The sequence below is a fragment of the Dermochelys coriacea genome, chromosome 2 (assembly GCF_009764565.3).
Source record: "Dermochelys coriacea isolate rDerCor1 chromosome 2, rDerCor1.pri.v4, whole genome shotgun sequence".
Classification (NCBI taxonomy): Eukaryota; Metazoa; Chordata; order Testudines; family Dermochelyidae; genus Dermochelys; species Dermochelys coriacea.
The window spans coordinates 179,107,409-179,124,426 of NC_050069.1; positions in this window are offsets into that span (position 1 = coordinate 179,107,409).

Genomic DNA, 17,018 nt, shown 5'->3' on the forward strand with positions numbered 1-17,018 from the left:
TCTCCCTCTCTAATCACCTGTCTCTGAGGCACAGCGTTCTTCCCCAGTTACTGTCCCTTCCTGTGGCAGGCTTTTACTTTTTAAGGTTCCTCCCTCCAGGCAGAACAAGCCTTGCAGGTTAGTGCTGCCTGAACCTAAAAGAGCTCATTACCTTCTTCCTTAATAAGGTGACGGGTGCCCCCTCACGTACACATAATTTTTTCTTAAAAACTTTTTAAATCATACGATGCATCCCAGGTTCATGTCTAAAACAGTGATTTTTTTCAACCTGTGGTTCGCAGACCTCTGGGGGTCCGCAGACTGTGTCTAAGATTTCCAAAGGGTTCTGCACCTCCATCCTAAAATTTTCAGGAGTCTGCAAATGAAAAAAGGTTTAAAACCACTGGTCTAAAATATTCAGCAACCCAAGTGCTTTTCTTTTAAATTCAGGTTTGGGCTGAGAAGTAGCCATAAAAAGTTACATAACATTTCAGCAGAGACTAGAATTGTGTTTATTGAAGCTCCAGTGGAATTCGATGAGCCATTAATTTATCAACATGCCTGCAGTCCCTACTTCAGGCCAAGGTAAGCTAACTTGTAAAGGTACATAGGAATGATCTAGTACAACAATTCCAATCTAGTCCTTTATCATTCAACGGTAACCAATGCCAGGTGCTTCAGAAGAAAGTGTCAGGCCTTGTAATGCACCTAATTTTGCAGTACTGCATTGTGGATAGATAAGGATGGCTCAGCCTATTTTACTTAAGTGGGCTGTCCAGGTAAATGTATTTCAATAATGATCAGGCTTCACTTAACTTTTTCAGTCTTCCTGTTTTATTTTGAGAACTACGCATTTGCTTTGGGATATCAGTAGTTTAAAGCCTTGCTCATCCTCAGTTGCATGCAGATATTTCCCAGTGAAGTCAGTGATTGGATTCTGGGGTGAAATCCTGGTCCCAGTGAAGTAAATGGGAGTTTTGTTATTGACTTCAAAATTTCACCCTAGGACTTCAAAGTCACTGTAAAATGACAGCATAGGGTTTCATATCTACTGTTAGTTCACTGACTCCATATCAGATGTGTTCTTTTCCTAAATAAAGAGGTTTTGGTACTTGTGGCCCTGGACTGTACAAGTCAAGCTAGGGTCTTTCCTTCCCCATGTCATCACTAAAGATAAAGGCTTGATGCTGTGTGGTGCCCAATGCTCTTCATCTTATTACACCTTCAGTGGTATCTGTACAGTTCTATTGTCCTCGGTGTAATACAAAGGTGTAGCTCTTTAGAACTTAGTAAGCATTCTGTTTATATACAAGGAGCAGCAGAATGCAGCTCAGCCAGCTATTTTGGCTACAGTGCTAACAGAAGTAAAAGTCAGTTACTTTATATCGCTGAAGTCAGCAGCTGTGACTCTAAATATGCACAAAGGCAGTAAATAAGATATGTTCAATTTTTAGTCACTTTTCAGAGCAGACTCGTACTTCTAAAATTCAAAAATGACAATCCCTTCGTGGCCATTTTGACCTACATCCTGGTCATATTTGAAATAAATATTATCATGGATGCTCACTGCAAATGACTGTAATTTACAAATTTTTCAAACAAATGAAGACAGACAGGTAAGCAAGGTATGTTTTGTAATAATAAATATGTACTAGCAATATGATACCTCACTGCAATGTTTCCTGTTAAACTGGTGGTTGATGATATTTTGTGGAGATTATATAGCATGGCCTAGTCAGTTTCCGCTTAACGAAGTTCATTATTATCGTACTGCAGGATACTCCACTAAACTCTTTGGGACTATCTTTTCTGTGTGTGTACAGTTGTGTGTACAGTGCCTTGCACAATGGGGTCCTGGTCCATGACTAAGCCTCTTAGGTGCTACCACAATACAGATGATACTTTAATTTATTTAATTAAATGAGAGGTTTCATTTGAATTTCCAGCTTTTCACGATATGTTGCTTACCTGCAGATATTGCTAAATTCACCGTTTCAGCACCTAATTTGTTCAGTTGTGTGGATTTTTGCAATGCCTTAAAGGAATAGGGCTAGTGTGTGTGTATATAGATATATATTTATTTAATTTCACCCATTTATTAGGGCACCTGTTTCAAAGCTTCCCCCATTCGCACCAACGACCACAAAAGTATAAAACAGAAATCACTCAGAAAAAATCATGCAGCTCAAATACCCATTTTCTTTGTCTTGTCAGGCTATGATGGAAACTGAAACATTCCCTTCCTCTGCCCCCAAAAGTTAATTGCCCCACCTATGAAAGGGATTAATTTCCAAACTGATAGCTGGGATGAAGCAAAATGGGGAGTGGGATCAGAAAAAAATAAAAAATAGTGTCAGTGGAAATAAATAGGCCTTGCAACCTACCCTAAAGGTAGGCCAAGGAAATTCTGTCAGACCATTTTGAGGGAAGACTTCTTGGCCTTTAGCCAAGATCCCTGTCTCATCATGGTCCTGAGAGCCCCTGAAAGCAGGATAGGGCCAATTTTAATCACTTACACCAATGTAAATGAAATCAGAATCAGGCTAGTGTGGTGAGATTTGATTTCTCAAGTGCTTAGAGCCTTGATTATGAAGTTATTTATATAATAATATTAACATCAAAATTTGTCCACAGAATTTTAGCGCTAATCAGAACATGTTGGATTACATGAAATTTTGTCAAAATACAGCATTTTGTCAAAGCCAGAATGTTTTGCAGAGACTTACTGGTTTCAAGAGAGCTTTTTCTGGGAAGATGCTTTATGTACTAGGCTCTCTGGTCACCAGTGAGTGCGAGCCACTATTTTGACACACAATCTATTTTGCAAAAGTGTTTGAAGGATTGGAACAAAACAAACTTGGAAATCCTGAGAGCTGTTGAGAAACATAATTGTTGTTTTCCAGACAGCTCTACCAAAGAGTTTTACATACAAGTTCTTAAAATTCTTTGATTTCTTTTACAATAGAAATATATATGCAACAAGACAATACAGCATCATTTTTTTTTTCATTATACAAGCCAGAATCACATTCATATGTTGTGGCATTATGTGTGCTCTCTGCATTGTATTGAAATGAATTGTTTTAATATAAGCATTCTTGTATGCTTTAAGTATGTTTAGCCAGACATTCCCCCACTCCTCTGGGGTTGTTTTTATACCCAGGTCCTGTGCTCATATGTTGTGTGTCTCATGCTCTGGATTTCATAGTCCCAAAAATTTGCTTGTGAGTGCAACATCTTATATGGCCCTTTGTCGGATTCCAGCTTGCATGTCCAGTACTATCACATCCAGAAAAATTAGAAAATAGTATCCAAGGGATACTTTATCCCAATTCAGCTTTCTTTGATATTAATGTACTTTGGTGTCCCTTTCTATAGTATCTAAGTGCTCAACCCAGTTATATTGATTGTTCAGCAGTGTCAATAGAGGACTTCATAGTGGATTCTCCTCTTCACCTTTCCCTGATTCTTGGAATCTCTGCTTTCTGATTTTGTTTTATTTTCTCTCCTGCTGCTATTTCTTTGTTTCCTCTTTATTTGGGAAAGGCTTTGGCAATTAAGCATGTCTTTCAATGTGCTTTGGAGATTATCAGGTTTTGGGTTAGTCTGCTTTCTTCTGGTAACTTGTTCCATAGCCAGTTTCTGTAAAGTACCATTTTATGCTATTAATTTAACACTTTAGCGCTTCCACCTTCCAAGATGAATGATCCCAGCTGGGGGTAGTTGTTCCAGTACAGCTAACATTCCAATAGGGAGAACCCCAAGTAATGAGATTTCAGCAAAACAACCCACGCTTCACAGAATAATTTACAAGCCATAAAGGGGGCCATTTTCTGAAGTGCTCTTCATTAATGGGGACACGCATCATATAATTTTAAATTTTTTCAACAAACATAAACACTAGACATTTTATTGTCCATGACATTCCCTTCCCAAGGCAAGGAATAGAACCCGGAAATACTGATTTCTCCCCCCCCCCCGAATGTTTTAGTGCTGTATATTAAATTGTGGTTACCCATTGGTGAAGTGTGGAGCATCATCCTTTATGGCTGGTCCAGCTAAAGAAAAACTGTTACTCCTTTAGCTCAAGTGGTAGAGGTCTGTGCTGGAAAACTGAAGGTCCATGGTCCGAGTTCTGCTGGTGACGTATGTTGAGGGGGCCCTTACGGGTGCACAGAATAGAATTTGTTTTTCCAGTTTTCTGTTTAAAAAGTTGGAATATTTGATTGATAGAATGAGACTTTTTTTAAAAGTTTTATGTTCATCCATTTTATTCTGTCCACTATGATGGAACACAGGTGTTCCATATTTCAGACATTTGTCTCACACTTCAATGGCTTATGTCACCTATTGGCAGGTTTGAAGGTAGAGAGCTATGTCCTTGTGTCATGTGACAATGGTAGAGGCCCAGATCCTCAAAGGCATTTAGGTGCCTATCTCACTGTTTTTAGTGTGACTATTCCTCACAGTGAACATGGAACATGAATGGAATAAGGAAAACAGTATTATCCCTACCCTTTTTCCTCTTTCTGTTATACCATACAGCTTTGGCTTGGATCCTTCCAGGGCCCTGTTCAGCATGGCTTTTCACTGAACAGTTATAAATGATGCACATATCCTCATACCCTGTATCCACCCTAAATATACTTTCTTGAGGCAGATCTCTCCCGAATGCAGAATCTAAATCAATTACTTTACTCCCCGTAGAATTTAAATGTGATTTATAAAGGGGATAATATAATATTTGGGGAGCAAGCCATTATAATTAGAGATTTGCCCTAACTTTCCTTATTCTTTGCATCTCTTGCTTTTTGTAACTCCCATGGACTATTGGCATGAAAGATTAATTTTCTTTTGGCACAAGATAAATCCTTAGATGATGCTTTTTTTGCTGTTTAAGTCAGTGCTTGTTTCTTGTTGCTATAATCCAAAGTTAAATTATACTGAAGAAAAATCTGAAAAGTTTGACCTCAACACGTACAGAAAAATGGGATTCCTGAAATTCAGGGAATTATTAGATAAGTGATTTGTACCCGGTGACAATACCACCTCAATTTGGATAACAGGAAAACATGATTTAAAGGAATGTGGACAAATGGGGCTTTACTATAGGTTTTTGTTATTTGTACTACAGCAGCTCCTAAACATAGGCTGAGGGGAGAAAATATTATTCCAGTTTTACAGATGGGGAACTGCAGCACAGAGAGATTAAATGACTTGCCCAACATCACAACAAATCAGTGGCAAAGCCAGGAACTGAATCCAGATATCTTGATTCCCAGTCCCATTATTATTGCTTATTTGTATTGTAGTAGCGCCTAGGAACCCCAGTCATGCCCCATTGTGCTAGGTGCTGTACAAACAACAAAAAGATGGCCCCTTCCCCATAGAGGTTACAGTCTAAGTGTTTTAGCTACAAAAACAAATTCCCTCCCCCCAATATCTGTCTGCATATATGAGTTGAAAAACCCATTCACTCCACCAGGAAGAAGTGGGAAACATTCCTCAAAAGTTCAGTCAGCAGTAGAGTTTAAAATTACTTGATTCTAGTCTGTTTCAATGCTGCTTCCTGTAGCATTCTGGACACCAATTAAATAGACCAGAATCTGGTCAGTTTTTTCTGTCTGAGCAATTGAAGAGGAACATAGTCATATAGATTAAGAAAAGACTTTCTGCACTGCCGTCTCCCACTACGTCCAGCAGCCTCTGCTGCCGATTATGTTTCTGACCAGTTCAGTGATGGAGCAGGAAGAGCCTGTAATGTGCCAGACTTTGGGTAATTTCACAGTAGCTTGGAATAGTTGTTAGCAATAGAGGTGTGTTGGAATGAATGGAAAGGTTGGAATGACTGGCAGGATGGGGAAATGGAAGAGCTCTTTCTCCTATTCTTGGTTAACCTATGATCCAAGGAGGAATTATTCCATTAGCTGATGTGAGGAGCATACATTGGAACCTCAGAGTTACGAACTGACCAGTCAACCACACACCTCATTTGGAACCGGAAGTACACAATCAAGCAGCAGAGGAGACCAAAAAAGGCAAATACAGCACAGTATTGTGTTAAACATAAACTACTAAAAAGATTTGGCATGGTAAGGACACTGTTTCTATGCTTGTTTCGTTAAATTAAGATTAAAATTAAGCAGCATTTTTCTTCTGCAAAGGTGTATTAAGTCAATTTTCAGTTGTAAACTTTTGAAAGAACCACCACAACGTTTTGTTCAGAGTTACGAACGACCTCCATTCCCGAGGCGTTCGTAACTCTGATGTTGTACTGCATTATCTGTCCTTGTGTACACTGACTGCAAAGCCTGCTCAGTATCGGGTCAATTGGCTCGAGGGTTCCAAGGGTGTTTAAACATGAAACAAATTTTCAAATGTGGACAAGTCTTCTAAGGTGGGAAGGGGCTATCAGGTTGGGTGGGAAAAAGAGGCAGTGTTGCCATATTTGATAACGGGCAGGGGAAAGACAGCAAGTTGTGAGAGGCAAGAAGAGGAAAAAGAAGGAAGCTCCCTTTCTTTCCTATCTGCCTAGAGGCAGAGGGATAACTTTAACTTCAGCAATGGCTGATTTGAATGATGGGTATTAAGAGTTGATATCAGGAGCTGCACAGAGGAAGCCCTTTGCAGTGTACAGTGGGAAGTTTTATTGATCGTACAAAACTCAGGAACTAGGCTACATATTCTTGAGTGTCATCTAATGACCATTATCTATTAACCATAGAGCAATCTCCTCACAATGGGGAAGCGCCACCACACCAGGTTCCAGAGACTGTGCTCTATTGAAAAGTGCAATTCTCCTTCTTCCTAGCAGCTGACAGTGGGAAAGGCTGCTTTTGGGCAGGTGTTTGTTCATTAGTAACATATTTAAAAGGGATGTCACAAACTTGTCTCCGCCCCAGTTCTGACTTGCGTTTGAATTAATATAACCTGCCAGATTGTCCTATTATTCTTAATGCACTACTCTCTTGCCAAGAATAAATTGCTGCCCTGTTCACTGAAATACTGCAATGACAGAATGAGCCCTGCCTACCAGAACACTCCCTAGTGTTTTGTAGTGGTGAACTCCTGCTACATATAATGGAGAAACAATGAGTAGCATGCTCAGGAGTTTGCTAGCACAGAGATGGGCCCTGTACTCGTACATATTTAGTACTGGTGTCCAATAGCAATGCATAGACGGAGAAATAAATGAACCTCTGTATTTTTTCCACTCAGTGTTACTTCTGCCAAAGTAACAGGTTTGCCAAATGGAAAAGGACTAGGTAAGGGAATGGAGTTTTATTTGCATATTTGTGAGACAAATTAACATAAAATGTTATTTTCAAATATAGTCGCTAGCTTTTAGTGTACATCTCTAAGTAACATTAACCCTGCGTGTGCTTGTTTTCAGATCCTCATTTTAGTCCTCCAACCATTGTATCTGATGACCTCTGTCTCTCTGCCTCCCTAACCACTGGCCAGTTCATCTCTCTGCTTTGTTCCACTCTGCCTCCATGATGATTTCCCCTCTGCCTCTTTCCATGTGTAATCCCAGCAGACCGGCTTTCCCATGCAGGTTTCTAGCTTAATGTATAAGGTGAGACTTAGTAGCAGAGAGGCATGTCCTGTGGGCAGAGCAATCTGGAAACCAAGGACTCTAAATTGGTGCAAAAGGCATGTTGTCAGAACCTGTTAGCTAATAAGTGTTATCTAACGAATTCTAACAGGTTAGTGTAGACAAACCACATTGACCTTAGCATATGTTAAGATTGTTGAGGTGAAGCCTGTGTGGAGATTAGGGTTTAACTCAACCACTTTAGCACATGTTGAAGTCCACTCAGACTATTCAAAAGTGTTAGCCATTTGTCTCTATTGGCTATTAAACTATTAAGCTCTTCAGGACACAGACAGTGTGTTTGTACAATGCTCAATACAATGGGATTCTGTTCTCAGTAATATAAATAATAGTGATGTCATTAAATTTTGTTTAGTTCCAGTATTGTGGTTTGTGGGATCCTTTGTTGGGGAGAAGGTGGTTGTAAAAATGCCTACACCAATATTTTGTTGAGCCTGCTCATCTGTATTCATGCTAGTTTGCCATACTTTAGCTGTAGCCATTACAATATTGTGTATGCTTTTTCCAAAGCATTCATAATTTAGCAGGCAGTCTCTGCATTTTTAAAACATAATGAATTGATGATCCAAGTCTCATTTATTTAGATTCTGCTAACCTCCAGCATCCCCACGTTTTGCAGGAGGCCCAGATTTCCAGTGCAGCACAGTTACAATCATCCCAGCTCTGTAGATGGAAGAAACATTTTGGCTGCTGAAAGCAAATAAACATACCACCAATAGCTCTTAGCTTCTAGATTTTTGATCAGTTGTGATATTTTAAGTGAAATTTTAAGCCTGTTTATGTTGTGAGGAAAGGCATTTAGTCTATACCAGCAACAGAAACCAACCTTGGATTTTTTTTCACAAGATCAAATGAAAGATCTTTTTTTCCTCATTAAAACTAGATGTTTTAGGTAGGAAATGTATAAATGTGTTACATAATGTCCCTGAGTTGGAATTTGGTCTAGGTTTGCAGAGCTAACACGTTGTGGCTGTCTCTAAAACAATAAATTTTTGCTAACATTTCCCACCATTGTTACCACCAATTCAGTTACATGAGTGGTAGCAATGCCATAGAAAGGAGGCCAGGGATTGATGGCACTTTGTCCTACATCATGTAACCCTGTTCAGTCAACGGCTGCATGAAATGGGGTTTGGAATTCCAGCAGCCTCAAGCTCCGTCCTTACACACTAACTGTTGCCGTTGCTACTACATGATGATGGAAAATATTAACAACTTCCAGGTGTATCTAATACCAGGGTATAAAGGCTGATTTCTGGCAGACAGGGACTTCACACAGGAGACCAGGGCAGAAAAAAGTTGCCACTTAAACTGAACAGAAAGCCAAAATTGGGAGCCTTGTGGAGTGATTTTTCTTTGAATGAGTGACTGTGAGCCAGGAAATGTGTGTGTGGTGTCATTCTATTCTATATAGGTTTTTATACCATGTTCATCACCATAGTATTGAGCACCTTCCTGAATGGCCTTAAGCAACATGACTGATATTTGTCATGTGTTTGTTCTCTCATCCTCTCCCCAAGGGAGAAGTGTGCGCAGTGTGTGTTTATATACACACACACACACACACACACACACACACACACACACACACACACACACACACACACACACACACACACACACACACACACACACACCCTGTATAAGTTTATTAGAGAAGGCAAGGTCAAAGGAGGTGGTGAGGTGTGTGATGGTGCTTGGTTCCTGGTGGAGTTCCACAGTCTTGGCCCATCCTCAGAGAAAGTTTGGGCTCCTGTGCAGACAAGCATCATTCTTATTGTTGAGAGCACCTGTGCAAGAGGAATGAAGTTGTCAGCTAGGGTCTTCGCCCTAGAGCTTTTAGTTAATACCCTGGCTACAGGCCATGGAGTGCTTTGAAGATAAGGACTGAGATCTTGAAGTGAAAAATTCTATGGAAAGCCAGTGTAGAGAGTGGAGAACAGGTGTGATGTGCTTGTGGTAGCCTGTGTAGTGGGGGGAAGACGCACTGCAGCTTTCTAAACACCGAAGACTTCATGCCCAAGTACATTGCATTGCTGTAGTCCAGTCAAAAGGCATGTGTGACTGAGGCCTGCTTGTCATTCACCAGGATAGGAGGGAGTCTCCTAGCCAACTGGTGATGGTGGAATGTGTTACTCGCAGGTGTTGCTACAGGAGAGCTTAGTTCATTCTTTGTCTTGGTTACAGCCAGAAATATACACACACCTCTGGTTCCCTGAGCCAGGGTAGGGACATACAGTACTCAGGCAGTTTCCTTGCTCAGAAATCCCCCAGTGAGCCCCTCCAGCCTAAGGAAGGGTCTGTTTTCTGTCTCTGCTTCCTTTCAGGATTGCACAGAACTACATCTCCTGGTTTACTCATTCCATCTCGCACAGCGGGCAACCAACCCCTTGCCCACTGCCTTTGGAATCTCTAGAGAAAGCCCCATACTGCCTGTCAAGATTCCTTCCCCACTCTGAACTCTAGGGTACAGATGTGGGGACCTGCATGAAAATCCACCTAAGCTTATTTTTACCAGCTTAGGTTAAAACTTCCCCAAGGTACAAACTATTTTACCTTTTGCCCTTGGACTTTATTGTTGCCACCACCAAGCGTCTAACAAATATATGACAGGGAAAGAGCCCGCTTGGAAACATCTTTCCCCCCCCCAAAATCCTCCCAAACCCTACACCCCCTTTCCTGGGGAAGGCTTGATAAAAATCCTCACCAATTTGCATAGGTGAACACAGACCCAAACCCTTGGATCTTAAGAACAATGAAAAAGCAATCAGGTTCTTAAAAGAAGAATTTTTTAATTGAAGAAAAAGTAAAAGAATCACCTCTGTAAAATCAGGATGGTAAATACCTTACAGGGTAATCAGATTCAAAACATAGAGAATCCCTCTAGGCAAAACCTTAAGTTACAAAAAGACACAAAAAACAGGAATATACATTCCATTCAGCACAACTTATTTTATCAGCCATTTAAACAAAACAGAATCTAACGCATATGTAGCTAGATTACTTACTAAATTCTAAGACTCCATTCCTTTTCTGTTCCCGGCAAAAGCATCACATAGACAGAGAGAACCTTTGTTTCCCCCCCCCCCCAGCTTTAAAAGTATCTTGTCTACTCATTGGTCATTTTGGTCAGGTGCCAGCGAGGTTATCTTAGCTTCTTAACCCTTTACCGGTGAAAGGGCTTTTCCTCTGGCCAGGACGGATTTAAAGGTGTTTACCCTTCCCTTTATATTTGACAGTGCCACATCACACTGTGGGCCACAGCTCCGATGAGATGGCTGGAGACATTTCCCTCATGATATCCCTTTAAGGTTCCTCTGGGTGATTATCTCAGTGGCTAATGACAAGTGGCCATTGGCCCCTTTTACAACAGTGACAGGATGAGCAATGAAGTTTGACGCTGGATGTCTGAAAAACTTGTTCCCATGTACATATTTGGGGGTAAGGGAGAGTAAAGTGGAATGAAATGAGAAGATATTGCAGCTTAAGGAAAAGAAGGTGGTAAAAAAAGAAATTATAGGCCTTGTCCATGCAGAAAAGTTTTACTGTTTGAAACATGCTCTTGCAATTTTTTTCCACAAGTGACAGCCTCTGCTTTGGGCTGGAGACTGTCTCACCATGAGACAAAAAACTTTGGAAGGGGGAGAGAGGAACCTGCTGCAGCCCTCCTTCCGAGCCAGGCCCAGGAGCAGGGTGAAGAACCCTGAAGGAGCAGAGGTGAGGCTGGGGGGCTGAACTGAGGGCTGGAGCAGCTTGAGGGCATGAACTGATGGAGATGGAGTCTAGCGGGACTGAACTGATTGGGGGCAGGACAGGACTGATGAGGGACAGGAACAGGAGTGATTTGGAGGTTGGGAACAGAATTAGTTGCTGGCCAGGGCGAGGGTAGATGGGGGGGGGGGGTGAGAGCACCTATAGTAGGGGCCAAAATTACCTGACCCAAAACATTTGGGAAAATGAGCAGTACTAATTGTTACACACAGTGGGGATGGGCAGGGGAGTTCTAAAACCAAAAGACAAACTAAAAAACCCACAACATAATCTTTTTTATTATTATTATTATTTGTGATTTCTTGGGGGACGGCTCAATCATGATTGGGGGGGGGTGCTGACGTATGGATTTTGAGTTGGCAATACTGTATAAGGCTCCTTTATATTGGTTTAACTCAACCCACAAATGGGAATGCACTTGTATAACTATTTCAGTAGAAATACCCCAGCCAACAAGGGTGTGCTAGTAAACTGTTGTAGATCAGGCTGTTGTGCATTTGTTTTGTGCAAGCAATCATATGCTGCCTTGAACAGAATCCACTTTCAGGTTTAAACAATATCTTATGGAGCTCTTTTAGACCTTCATAAAAGCACAGGACTTGCTTCACTCACTGACATGAAGACTCCACCCTACGATACATTTTCCTGTTTAAAAACAAATGAAGTTATGGTGACCTGGCCAAATCCTTGATGAATAGCTTGCCTGGCATGTGAGCTGCCATCTGTGCTTGCCAAGTGTTATGTAGTGCAAGAAGCCACCAGTGATTACAGAGGCGTTAAAGGTCTTGTCTACACTAGGAAATTTCACAGAAAATCCCCACTGATGTTAGCACCTGTGCAACTGCACAAGTGTACTTGCCCTGCTGCATCCAAAGTTTCAGTGCTTTTCACACCACATCAATGAAGCCATAAACCCTCTGGAAGCCATGAGAGCTTTGAATACAGTAGGTGGAAATCTTTTGCCAGATTTCCCTAGCATAGACACAGCTATAATCCCCCAAACGCTGACTTCAGTGGGACCACTCACATATTTAAAGGTAAGAGTGTTTGCAGTATGGGTGCCACAGAAATTTGTGGTGAAATCCTGGCTTCACTGAAATCAATGAGATTTTGCCACTGACTTCAATGGGGCCAGGATTTCACTCCAGATGAGGCCATTAATAGCTTGAATACTAGTATAAAATCCACTGGATTTTAGTTTTCCTTTTTAGTGGCTGTGATAGTCTATAACTGCCTGTATTCATTCAGTGCACAAAGTTACTTTAGTAGCTCTGCAGTGTGATCATTTATAGCATTCACTGAAAACATTTTATGAATTTCCTCCATCATTCTAGGGAATAGTAAACCCATTGTTGTTAAACTAATATCTACTTCCAAATCATTTAAAAAAAAAAAACCCAACAGAGATACAAGGGATTTTAGATACTCTTTATATTGAAAAAGAGTTTATAACCTCAGGTGCTGTAATGCCCTTTAAATGGGTAGATATTTGTTTCTAAATGGTTCCATGTGCTTCATTTCAGTGTTACATAGTGATACTAATACTGTGGATTTAAAAAGGCAAATCTAGTGGTGTTACAAAATGAGTTTAGGTAAAGGAAATAAACTAAAGTAACTAGTTTCTTTCTTAGATAAATGTTCTTAGGTTCAATCTTCCCCCTCCCCTCCAGCTCTCAGCTGGGAAGGAGGGTCTCAGAGGGTTCCTACCTGACCCTGAGCTCCATTCCAGCTTCCCAGGATCCTGATTCCAGAACTATGGCCATTCCTTCAGCCCCGCTGGGTCCTGCTGTTGTCTCCATAACCCCTCCCTCCCCGTTGGCATGTGGGAGTTTACACAGGGAAGAGCCCCCACACTATTTCCATTGCAGGGTGCTAGCCCACCCCCATTTCTACCACCCTGACTGGTGTTTGTCTCACCTGTTCTTAAAACTCTCTAATAATGGTGATTCCACAATCTCCTTTGGAAACCTATCCTTATAGTTAGAAATCTCCCTTGCTGCAGATTAAGCCCATTACTACTTGTTCTGCCTTTGGTGGACATGGAGAACAACTGATCACTGTTCTCCTTATGACAGTCCTTAACAAATTTGAAGACTCTGATCAAGTCTTCCCTCAGTCATCTTTTCTCAAGACTAAATATCCACTTTTTTTTTTAACCTGTCCCTATAGGTCAGGTTTTCTAATCCTTTTTTAATTTTTGTAGCTCTCCTCTGGACTCTTTCCAATTTGTCCACATCTTTCCTAAACTGTGGCGCACAGAAATGGACACCGTACTCCAGCTGAGGCCTCACCATTGCGGAGTAGAACAGGACAATTACCTCCTGTGTCTTACCTATAACACTCCGGTTAATACACCCCAGCATGTTGTTAGCCTTTTGCACAACTGCATCATCTTGCTGGCTCATACTCCATTTGTGATCCGCTTGATGACAGAGTGAAAGTTATAGGGGAAGTATCTTTTCAACATTGATTTGGCCATGGCTCATAAAGCATTTTACCAGAACATCCACTGTCATCTTTACCAGTCAATTATAGAAACTTACAAGTTTGAGAAGAAGAAACCTATTAAGTCATCCAGTCCATCTCCCGACACAGCAGGTTTAGAGCCCTGTCAATCTAATTTTAAATATTTCCAGGGAGTAGTGCTTCCCTCATCTTCCTTGGGCGACTATTGCAATCTAATAGATCTTTCTATTAGATGCTTTCCTGAGCATAGAAGTTTCTAGGTACCTTAACTTAAAATAAATGATTGCTTCAAGGATTTTCATTCTCATTGTGTAAATGTATTCAACATCTGCTGGAACTGTTAGTAAAACTGCCAGAATCAAGGTCAGAAACTCTTACATTCTTCGCTTGAGATCACTCTTACCAGGAAAATGCATTTCCCCCCCCCATGGTATATGCTGTTGGGCAGAGGATGAGATTGTGTCTTAGAGATCTATCTATTGCCAAGATCTAAATCCATTCAAAAATCCATAAAAATGGATTGACTGAATTACAGAATGTGGAATGAGTTACATGAAAACAATATATGGCAGATTTGCAAGACATTTTCTGCACAGTATGTAAGAGTAAATCTCCACAAACATGTTTATATAATTTTGCGTGATTAAACAGTCACCATTTGCTTACAGGTTTGATATTTTATGGTGGTATTTATTCATTTTTTGTGCACATTGTTTTGTTGTTACAGGCCCTATTTGTATGGGGCAGTTGTGTAGAAGAAGAATTATGCAACCCTTACCTCAAGGTATTGTTATGGGGCAGAACTGAGGTTGCTAAGACAACTCTTTGAATAGTTGCTTTTCCTTTAAGTTTAACTTTAAAGTTCTTGTCATGGGGTGCATAGGCCCCATTCTACTCTGGCCACCATGGTATGTTTACACTACAACTAAACCCTGCAGGTGGCCTATGTTAGCTGACTGGGGCTCAGGCTGTGGGGCTGTAAAATTACAGTGTAGATGTTTTGGGCTCAGGCTGTAGCCTGTGCTCTGGGACCCCCTAAGGGAGAGGTCTACTACACTGTGCCTGTTTCAGGGAACCTGGGCTTGTGGAGTCGATATTTCAAGCCTGTGCTCATACATCGACATTGCATTGTAAACCTGGGTTTACTTGCTGGACCCAAGTCTCACAGTCGTGCTAACGTGTCCATACTGCACTGCGCAGACCTTTTGACTTGGGCCTGCAGCTTGACCACATCCACACAGCAAAATGACAGAGCTTGGCTCCTAATCGCTGCAGAGTACTAAGCCTGTGTCCTCAGTGTTTGCTGACCTGACTCAGACTGATTTTTGTGTGGATGGAAGGGGGGCTGGGACTCCAAGCTGAGCCAGAGCTTGGGCTTAGTGTGCAGTGTAGCCGTGCCCTAAGGAGTTAACAGGGATACTAGCTATCTCCTCTGCTGGGACTAATTGCTGAACTTGTAACAGCTGAGGGAATGAAAAAAGCTGCAAAACAGAGGACAGGCAGGGCTGCCAGAGGGGCTACAGAGAGGGGACTCCTTCAGCAACAGACTTCCGCCCAGGAAGTTGGACTTCAAGTGGGAGAATCAGAATACGAGTCTGGGGAAAGCCTACAGGAGAAGAAAGGTAGAAAGCAGCTCAGGGAAGCGGCAAGGGATTGGGAGGAACTGGTTCATACAGGGGTCTGTGGGCTGGAACCCAGAGGAATGGGTGGGTCTGGTTTTTCCTACAGGAGAGGGGACAGTAAAAGACCTAAGAATGGGGTCATGGGACTGTCAAACCTTTGCTAGGGTCACTGTTCTCTGAAGGCAGAGAACCAGGCACAGAACTGAATGATTGCTGGTGGGAAACTGAGTCAGACTTGCTGCAACACTGCACATGGCTATGAAAGGGCGGCAGCTGGGCAAAGCAGCCCTGGGGATTGCTGTTCAGCTCTGAAAAGTGACTGGAAAAATGGTACTTCCTTATTCAATAGATCTGCCCCCTGTGTGCTTTCTCTCATATCTGCTTATTTTACTGGCAAAAAATAAGGTTTGTTTTTGTCCGCTTTTACCACACTGATGGATACAGCATAAAAATGTAGACAGATAAACCTGCAGAGCAAATTCTGCTAAGAGTGTGACCTAGATTTGTGTGCATCAGCAACAGAATTGTTGACTCAATTCCAAACATTACACCTGAGCAAACCCACAGATAGACATGGTGTTGCACAGATGTCACTGAGGGAACAATTTCAAGACAATGGAGTAGCATGGGTTTCACTGAGTGGGAAAACTTTGCCTCCAGGTCTTTTTCCACTGGTGAGATGTGCAAATAGAAAAGAGCTCAGCTCGTTTCTAAGATGGTTGGTGATATTGCAGAGTTTGTGGTGGTACCAGAGTGGCATGAGACATTGTCACAAGCCTGCAATTAAACACAAACGGCCTTAGGCCTTGTGTACACATACAATTTGTATCACTATAATAGCCTTCTAGTGTGGATGCAGTTATACTAAAATAAAGGCACTTTTAAATATAGCATATTCTCCTATGGGAAGGGGAATAAACTACACAGGTATTATGCACCTTTATATTGGTTTAACTGTATACATGTTAAGGGTTATATTGATATAACTATTTCAGTAGAACTCCCACACTCCTGACATACTTACATAAGTAAATATCTGCGTGTAGTCCAGGCTTCAGTTGTTGATATTCAGTGATGCAATACAAGGAAACTCCATTTGGGGTTTCTGGCAACAGAGCACTGTTGCAAGATTCTAATAATGGGATACAGGGTCACCAGAACTCTTCCATGAGATTTTAGTTATGTTCTTATTTTGTTGTAACTGTCATTTTGCCAGGAGTGTGGTTGAGCTTGAATGTTGCTGACAGAAGTAATTCTCTCTTTTGTTAGTTAGTTGGCAGTGGGAATTCTAAGTGTTCTTTTGAAACAATCTCTTTCCTATCCTAACAATAGCTGAGACTGAGGCAGCTGCTGAAAATAACACGCAGTCTTTCACTGCAAGGATTTCCAGGAGCTTTGCATTTCAATGCATTATTTCCTACCATGAGCAACTCTGAGAACTTGCTGAAAAGTAATACTTTTCAATGTCTCCTACAACAAAATTCTTATTGTTTTTAAAACATCTATAACACAATATAGGGTCACACTTTCTATAAAGGACACACTTATCAATGGTTTATAAA